At 38.4% G+C, this 8,991-nt stretch overlaps 1 protein-coding gene across 2 annotated transcripts in view; it reads left to right on the top strand.

The window, feature by feature from the left end:
- Positions 1–3,008: 3,008 nt before the first annotated feature.
- Positions 3,009–8,991, top strand: part of FYN (FYN proto-oncogene, Src family tyrosine kinase) — a 172,409-nt gene continuing 166,426 nt past the window's right edge. The window contains exon 1 of one of the 2 annotated variants that reach the window (XM_008580668.1): positions 3,009–3,025. The gene's annotated coding sequence lies outside the window, so the exon portion shown is untranslated. The remainder of the gene's footprint in view (positions 3,026–8,991) is intronic. The other variant, XM_008580667.1, reaches the window with a different exon arrangement.

Below are 8,991 nucleotides of genomic sequence, written 5' to 3'. Positions count from 1 at the left end.
TGTGCTCTTGATAGACAACCACACAGGGAGCCACAGGCAGCAACGGAACTCAGCGTTAACAAGACGCCATGAAGATGTCTGTTCCCATCAATGATGGTGCCAAGGCTTTCTCCTAAACTTCAGTTGTACAGAGTGCTTTCACGTGAGTTCTCTTTCCATGTGCCTGAGATCGTATTTGTTGCATCAGGAGGAAAATCATTTGAAAGTAGAGGCACTAATATTTACCATCATCCAAATTGCCCCTTATTAAACTGTGGAGACCAGAGCGAAGTGAAATGAGCTTAAAATAGATTCTGTGGCAATGGCCCACCCATTGATGTTATCACACATGAGTCATTACCAAATGCATTCTTCACATCTTGGAATAGATGGTTTTCAGTTTTCCAAAGTTTGCCATGAAAACTTTTCAAAGACGGTGTACTCACAGGAGAGTAACAACTGTTGATATTTTCCCTTTGTAGAGATGCTGTGCTGTTGAAACTATTTTCCTGGTTCCAAATGTTATTTGACTTCTTAATGTTGTGTGTCCACAGTTGATGACTTCATGTACTTCTTGCTTTCAGTTCCTGAGGCATAGCGATATGATGAACTGATTTAAAATAGCATTCTAATGACATTGTTGGGTGCTGTTGTAATATAAGCTGCAAAGGGGAAGTTCTTTCCTGAGGAAATTTGATAAACTGAAAGTCAACTTGAGTGTTTATGTGTTTTCCATGAGAAATTTTTGTCCTTCCTCATACTTTCCTTTTAAAAATTACCAGTTCATTTGTCCTTCCCACCCAGACACATATTTTAACACTTGTAACAGTTAGCCAAGTTCTCTTATGTTAGCATGATACCAGAGTTTGGATTAGATGTTTACCAGCAGAGCAGGTGAGTGTGTAGAGTTGTAAAGGCAGTGCAAGACCTTTTTAATTCAAATATTGGATATTTTAAAAATAAGGAGATAGGGATGGTTCTTATCCAACAGGTCTTGGCCTTTAGCATAGCAACATGTAAAAAGCTCTTATTCTTTAAAAAAAGGGAGGGAAATTTTAAAATTTTTACTTGATATTTTCTCCTCAATGCCAAACTTATAGAGAGTCTCAATGCTAGAGGTGACCCACTGACATATATTGCCTAGTCCAGTGTTTTTTAAAAAATGTGAGCCAGCATTTAAAAATCAGGATATTTCACATTTTTAAAAATCTAGATTTATGTCTCCTCTTTAAAAATAGGATGATCTGGCAACATTGGGCCAACATAGCAGACATTGCTGGGGCTGGCGCTGCAAAGCGGCCTCCAGTAGGTGGTTTCTGGGCCCTCTGTCCAGTGCCTTGTGGGTCCCCACATCTTTAGTCTATGGCCACAAGTGTTGCCTGCCATCCATAATCACGTTTGCAGTGTAGATTTTTGTAAAATGGACAGGTATTTTCTACCCATTTGGCAACATGAAAGAGACAGAGGGCAGCATCATTTCCCTGGCTCCCAACTCTCTTCGATCATGTGTGTCACCTGTCCCGTGGCATTGGATCTGCACCTGCGCTCATTCCCTCACAGCCTGTTTCCACCCTGCTGCAGACTTATTTCCACAGCTGGTGTTCACTGTAGAGAAAGTAGAGATTCCTCTTCCTGTGGAACAAGTCCTTTCTCAGGTCCTCACCTTCCAGCTCTCTGTGATGTCTGATGGTATGGTTGACCGGCACTCCCTCTCAGCACTGTCTTCCCTTGGCTTCTGTGATTCCACCTCCGACTGGATTTCCTTCTGCTTCTGGCTCATCTCATTCAGTCTGCTTTGCTGCCTCCTCCTCTGCCAACTGCTTCGATTGTTATTATTTATTCATTATTCAAGTATGACACAAACATATAGATTGTGAAAAAACATTCAGGCAATACAAAGTAAAAAGATAAAGTCTTTTTTTACCATCTTCCTACCCACTTCCCTTCCCACAGCTAACCATGGATAACACCTGGTTGGTTCTCTTTTCCTAATCTTTTCCATGTAATCTGGTTGGTTTGTTATTAACGTAAATAGGGTCATTTTATAGATACTGCTTTTTAACTTGGAAATGACCCTGGTCTGCCTAAAGAGATCTCTTTCTTACCCATTTTATGATCTGCCAGCTACTTAAATGTTGGTGTTTCCCAACATAGCATTTTGAATAATTACAGTGCTTATGTGTTGTTGTTTTATGATTATATCTCTGTTTTTCCTAAGACTCTGAGCTGGTAGGGACAGTGTCTTTCATATTCCCCTGTCTATCAGAGTACTTGTCAATACATATTCAGTGAGTGAATGAATGAACGTTGGTATTTTTGCCCATTCAGTTAGGTCATTCTAATTATACATGTAATATTAAATCATGATTTAAATTCGAATTCAAATATCCTAAGCTCTAAAGTAAACTTATCTATTTCTAGGTCATTTCCTAACAGCAATGTATTAATTTTGCTTTCCTCGTTAAGATCGCCCTACTATTCAAAAGAGAATTCTGTACGCCACTTGTTTTAGTTAGGAGAAGTATTAGTGGCTGGTCGTTTTTGTTTTGTATATTTTAAATGTGTGTGTGTTGGCATCTTGCCAAGGCAGATAGTATTTTGTATGTAATTTATTCTTCATAAAAGTATCATTTATCTTTAAAGGGCATATAAATGCATAATGGTTGTATAAACAGAATTGCCTTAATACAACATTTCTTCAGTAGGAAAATAGTTGAGATTTATGAAGTGAGCTTTGTCAGATACAATTTGAGCTCTATTGCTCAGGGTTCCCATTCAGTATCATGCTGCTGATAATAGCCCTGATTTAAGGAGAAACCAATGAAAACATCTATCATCTGATAGTCATGGGATGCCATCCAAGCTTGTGTCATGGTCGTGTAATGTTCCTGGGTTTGTGGGATGAAGAAAATAACACTTGGGTATTTGGATTTATCCTTTAGCTGTTTTTGTCGGGCGGATGAATTTCTTACTCCTGAGTTGAAATGAGACTTAAATACTGCTAGTAACTCTCTCATCACCAGACCCTCTGGAGGAGACACCAAGGGTGAGTGTGTGGGAACAATATTTTTAAAATTCATTGGGTATAAAAAAGTGGGGGAGCTGGAACTAATCTATGATCTGTAATGAGCTGAAATCAGTTGGTCACTAACAGTCCATGTCAAGACATGATCCCTTGTGCAAATTTGAGAATTATGCAAACACAAATTAGACAATAAAGAAATGGAAAATGGAAACTACATAAAGACCTCTGCAATGCACATGTCTGTACAACTAATGAAAATTCTGCCTAAGGGGTTAATGGAATGACTAAAACTCAATTTAATATGGGTCAGAGTCTTGGGGAAGGTGGTTCAAGTGCTGTGTTTTCAAGCCAGGTTCAGAGAGGAAAGAATATTTGATTTCAGATACTGTCATAAAACAACAATTACATCTAGTTGGAGACTTAAAGTGAGTCCAATTACAGAAGGACTTAATTGTTGAAATAAGAGTTTGAATGATTTCAACAGGGAACAGAAAAGAAATGACTATGCCCATACTGATAACTTGTATTTGTAGAGTGTACTATAGTTTACAGACACCTTTGCAGAATGTTATTTTATTTTATCTGCACAAAATCTTGATGAAAAATACAAGACTTTTGGACAACTGAACCCGCAGGATTGCTGTGGCAGCCCATCTGGATATAGCGGATGCAGGAGAGAGTCAGAGAGGGAGACACACTCTGAGTTTCTGGGCCACTGACTGAAATGGGGAATAAAGAGGTGAAGTTTGGGTGAGAGGAGGTGATCAAACCTAGCCAAGACTTGTGAGGAGAGAAGCTGCCAGTATTCCAGTCAGGTCCTGGGGGCTAAGAACATGGAAGTTAAGAGTAGCTGGTGAACTTTACAAGTGTACTTCTTGTAGCCTGGTGAGCTTGAGAGCCTGGGGCTGGGGTAGGGGTGGTCCAAGAGGGGCCTCATTAGGCAATGGATGGAGCTGATGGACTAAGAGGAAAGAAGCAACCAAAAGGGAAAACGGAAGGTCAAATGATCCTTGTAAATCAGAGCTGCCACGATGCTACATTTTAGAGAAACAGCAGCATGACAGCATGAGATCATGTTCTGTGTTGTTTATTTGCAGTTTGTTGAGTTTTATATCCCTCAGGAAATAGCTGTGGCTCAGATGCAGACAGCTCTGGGTAGACAAAGGACATGACAGCAGCATCAGAGAAAACTAGTCAGCAATGGCAAAAGCAAGGCGAGAGGCTGGGTACCCCTACTATGGGTGTAGCGGGCTCCAAGGGGGCTGTGGGCAGGCTCCTTTCTCAGCAGGCTGTGGGTGGCTAACGGCACAGCCTGCCCTTGAGGCTGGCCCAGCATCTTTTAAAGGAATGGTACCAAAACACATAAGTGTCATTACATGCAGTCACAATCACTGAAGACATAACTCAGAGCTCATGCCGGCAGGGCTGTCTTCTACACAATTGGACCTTTTTTTAAAAGAGTATTTGCAGCGTTAAGTCCATAATCAGCTTGACAAGATCAAGCCAGCCCCGCCTCACACCTGGGGTCTTCAGGGTGCTTTGCATGTTGGGCGTCTGCTGCTGCTGTGTTCAGTACCTGCCTGGATTGATTCTGTGTCCAGGAACCGTATGGAGGGAAGCAGCAGACACGTGTGTTTCCTTCCAGCAGCCCATCTCTGATTCTCTTAGCCTTCCATCTTGCTGTCTCTGCAGGATTATTTGGGGGAAAATATAAGACCAAAGTGTGTAGCTTACTCTTGGCATGGTGAATCCATACATTGGCATGGCTGGGATGAATTTCTGTAATTAAGAAAAATGGCATCCAGAAGAGGAGGCTTGCCACTGATGAGATTATCTGGGTTTCTTTGCCATCCTCACAGTTGGCTGATTCTTCAGGGCACATGTGCATATATGTAGTGTTCATCAGCCCTGACTCCTGCTTTCAGAAGCTGGCTGGGTACCATTGCAACGAGACAGTGCCCAACAGAGGAAACATGCTGCTCTTGTTGGAGCCCAAGAGAGACACTTTGTCATTTGTTTATCAGGGATGCCTATGTTTTCTCCTGGATTGAAAACAAAAATTACAGAAACAATTAGTTATTAATATGAGCTGTCCACTTGTTAATTCAATTCAGCATTCAAGAAAAGCAATGTTTCTTTGCCAGATAACTCAAGGCCTTTGTGTGTGGAGCTGACAGATGGAGACTGTTGATGGAGAATGCACTTGGATGCACACAGAGCCCAAGAGAGCTTTCTTGGGCTATGAATGTTGGCCAGAAATTTAACAAGGCCAGGTTCAGAAAGGTTGTGGACAGAGAAAGGCAAAATAGTGAAGTAGCATATATTGAGATTCTCTCTTCAGTGTGGTGCCTACCAGAGCATTAGTGCAACTGTTTTAAAATGAATGTTGTTTGTGTTCATTCTGTTTGGGACATGTTATAGGAGTAACTTGCAGAAAAGAGAACTTCTAGTGTAGCCATATTTGAGAAATAAAGAGGAAAGAAATTGTCTTAAATTTTATCCTCTGAATATTATCTATTACTTAATAGTATTATCCTCCTCCATAGCTTTAGTGGTTGGGATGAAAACTTAAAGAAGAAGACTTCCCCCCTACCTATTTAGAAAACATGTGGTTACTGTTTTTTAAAAAAAAAAATAATAATAACTACAAAAAGTACAGAAAAGTATAAAGAAAAAAGTGAAATTATCCAAATTCCACCTACATTGTCCTTCCAGAAATCTGTGCATATACACATAGGTAGACATATATATAATTTAATGTAATTGGGATTGTACTATATAGGCTAGTCTGTAACCTGTAATCCAATGCTGTGGATGCCTTTCTATTTTGTTGAATGTAGTTTTACATCAAAAATTTTAATGTAAGGGCCGGCCCAGTGGCGCACTGGAGAGTGCGCCGCTTGGGAGCGCGGTGGCGCTCCCACCGAGGGTTCGGATCCCATGTGGAGCCCGGTTCCCACTCACTGGCTGAGCGCAGTGCGGGTGCAACATCGAGGGTTGCGATCCCATTGCTGGTCCCCGGTACAGGCGCGACACCGAGGGTTGCGATCCCTTACCAGTCAGTAAAAAAGACAAAAAGGAAAAAAAAAAAATTTAATGTAATGCCTGCATAGAATTCAATTGCCTGTCCTATTAATTTATTTATAGTGCCATTCATTCATCAAATACTTTAGTCTCACCATTTAGTAGACACTATGCTAAGTTCTGGGGATACAGCAGGAAACTCCTTTGTCCCTGGATATTTAGGTTACTACTGATTTTTCTGTGTCATAAGCAACACTGCATTGAATATCTAACATTGCAACATATGTCTTTGCATACTTACTTAATTTTCTCCTTAGAATAAGTTCCTAGGACGAGAATCAGCTGGTCAGTGGTTTTTCATATTTTGAAGTTTGCTCCATATTTATTTCCTAGTCACTCTCTACTAAAAGTGTTAAATGATGACAGTTTTTCAGTACTCCTATGATAATATTTTCATTGGTTATCATCTTTACAAATATGATAGGTGAAAAATGCTACTCCACTGTTTTAACTTATATTTCTTTGATTTTTGGTGTGCTTGGAATGGGAGTTTGAAACTGTGACTTCCATGTGCTCTATGGCACACCATTTTCTATAAGTCTTAATTTTATTCCTCTTAAAAGGGAAGACTGGGCTGGCCGATTAGCTCAGTTGGTTAGAGTGTAGTGTTGGTAACACCAAGGTCAAGGGTTCAGATCCCCATCCAGCCAGTCTCCCTCAAAAAAAGGGGAGGAGAGACCTTTTTTTACTTTCTTCTACAGGGCCAGGCTAGAATCAGAAAGAGGTTGTCTATTACAAGTAACTGAATTCTCACTGAAAAAATGTGTAAATTTTATTACTCACTTACATCTAGTTGGTTTTAGCATCATGTAACTATTATTAGGGATTTAAATGCAATAGTGTGTCTTGAGGGAGATCTACCCTTTGAGTTTAATATCCATTTAAATTTGTACAACTTGATTAATTTTCTTTTGTTTTTGAATAGATGCTATAGTTTTGAAAATATAAAAAAATCATAGAAGCATTTAAGCAATACCTAATAAAAATCTTAAAGGTAAATGCCTAGAGATATATTGTCTGCATTTAGCTTATCACCAGACTATGTAGCATATACATTTTTTTTTAAAAAATAGTGTTTTTTCCTGGCCCCAAATAAAATTCAGCAGCAGCAGAATGACTGAGACAGACCCACCTGAGTTCTAGTTCCTCACCCCTCAGTATTAACTGCCTTGGTCTCTGCTTCCACATCTACAGGGATAATAATGATACCCACCTTGTGAAGCTAGGAGAACTCTGTGAGATAAAGAAAGCATGCCACACCCTGCCTGGCACTTACTATAATAAATATCATATTTATTATATTTATTATTGTAGGAAATTTTGGCTAGATTAGAAGTACTCAGGAAAGGATATAATTCCTTTTCTGAAATTCCATCACTCAAAGGTGACCAGTGTCTCTGGTTTTGGGGTTGTTTTTTTTTTCTTTAGATGTACTCATATATTTTACAAAAGTTGGACCACACTAAAACTGTACAGCATTTTGAATCTCAGCGAATATGTATGCTTATTCAACAATGAGAGAGAATGGTTACCCAGATTTATTTTTTATACTGGTTTATTGAAGAACTTTTTGTGTGTTAGTATTTATTTGTAACACATTTTTTATTAGAATGAAGATTAGATAAAATTAAAAGACATTTTGGACAATTAAAATTATAAACGTTTCGATTCCTCCTAATTCATTGTTCAAATCTGCTTATTATGCGATAAGAAATAATATGACAGTTTTCTCTGTGATTTGGAAAGATGTTTAAACAGTTTACAAGCTGTAGGAGACTGCAGCTGTAGCCAGTCTTCATTGCTTTTGCTTCTGAGAGAACATGGAGTTGATCTTACACTGACCAAACGTGGACCGCCCAAACAGACTGTCTGATCTGAATCTTTGTCAGTTTTCTGGGTCCCATCCAGTGTGGCTGAGCGGGTTTTGTTAGAGAGTTGTTTTATTGAATACTGTCAAATTAAATTTTTGTTTATTAAATTCCCTATAAGCGAAACCAACTCTTCAAAGAAGCCTATTAGAAAATCTTTTTAAAGTACACAGGCATATATACATACACACGCAAAACTATGAATTCATTGATTGACCTGCCTTGCATGTTGAGATTGTCCAGGAATTACATTTCATAAATTTTCTGAAAGTAGGGAGCTCAAATGCTCTCTGCACTCATGCTTACGTGTTCAACAGTCAAATCCTTGCTTGTGGTTCTGCACCCTGTATAATAGAACTTCCATGTGAGTTCATTTTCGTTGAAAAAGTATTGTCTTTATTTTATTGCCATCATCCATTTTTTGTTAGAGAATAAGTATGGAGTTGTTTGGCAGGCTCAGAGTAAATAGTTGTTTTTTAAATATTTATTGCATTGAGAATTAATCCTTGAAAATATTCTAGTCACTGGGTAAAATTCATAATATAGGTTTATATTTTCTTAATTTAATTCTACACAGTATGTATTTTTATATACTATGTATATAAAATTTTTGGAATAAACTTTTTTCTACTTCAGGTTCTTCATTATTTTCAACCCTTTGTTAAAAGGGAAGATCAAAGTTTACCTGTATTAAATTCACAGCTTTAATTATTTCTCTATCCTTCTCCTAGGAAATTTTGAAGACTTGCAGTGAAAAAAAACCTTTTCGTGCTTCAGGTTTTTATTTTGTTTTGTTTTGGGTGAGAATCTGGGTCCTCATCAGTGGAAATAGCTTTATTGTTTTCCTCCCTACTTTTTTCTTTAGAAACAAAACTTAATTCATAAAACCAAAGCCAATAGTTAGATTTCGTTTTTTTCCCAACCATTTTGACCTGTTTTTAAAGTTTTTAGTAAGAATAGTGTTGAAGTATATTGCTGGCATGGGATTTTTCTCTTTGGTTTTTCTTTTTTTTTTTTTTTTTTTTTTCTTTTTTT

This window comes from Galeopterus variegatus, unplaced genomic scaffold, assembly GCF_000696425.1.
Source record: "Galeopterus variegatus unplaced genomic scaffold, G_variegatus-3.0.2 Scaffold2143, whole genome shotgun sequence".
NCBI lineage: Eukaryota > Metazoa > Chordata > Mammalia > Dermoptera > Cynocephalidae > Galeopterus > Galeopterus variegatus.
The sequence above is the reverse complement of the archived record's forward strand: the minus strand, read 5'-3'. Positions and strand labels throughout refer to the sequence as shown.